We start from the raw sequence: 583 nt of genomic DNA, 5'->3' as shown, positions 1-583 counted from the left end.
GAAGAAAAAGTAAAAAGAAAAAAAATTTAAAAAATAATTTTATTTCTAGACAATTCATCTGTTAAAAACTCATTTTGAATTTGTATTTTATTCTCTAATAATAACATAATTCGAAACTTTGAAAATGAAAAAAAAAAAAAATTAAACGGGGCCCATGCCCCGCCCCCGTCTAAGACAGGGCAAGGTGGGGTTTTGGCCAAATGGGGCAGGACGAACCCGCTCCGTTGCCATCACTACTTGAATCCGTTTTCAATGTTTCTGAATTCCTCTTGATTTCTTAATTTCCAGCCGCCCTTCTGTAATTATTTGTCTCCGTCCAGTAGCTGTTAAGCGTGTGTATATATAATATATTTCCTTCACTCAAGTAGGGTGCCAATGTTGACTCCTCCACCTTTTTCTTTCAACAGCCCACAAAACTGCATTTTTGTGCATATATCGTACAAATTCAGCCCCCCTTCTGCCGCCCAATTGTGGGTGTTGTATATATATAAAAATCTGCTAAAGCCACTCAATTGTATGTGTATCTATTCAATTCCAGCAGCCTTTTTTTTTTTTTTTTTTTTTATTTTTTTTTCTCCTTTTT

The sequence above is a fragment of the Olea europaea genome, chromosome 7, assembly GCF_002742605.1.
Source record: "Olea europaea var. sylvestris chromosome 7, O_europaea_v1, whole genome shotgun sequence".
Classification (NCBI taxonomy): domain Eukaryota; kingdom Viridiplantae; phylum Streptophyta; class Magnoliopsida; order Lamiales; family Oleaceae; genus Olea; species Olea europaea.
The sequence above is the reverse complement of the archived record's forward strand: the minus strand, read 5'-3'. Positions refer to the sequence as shown.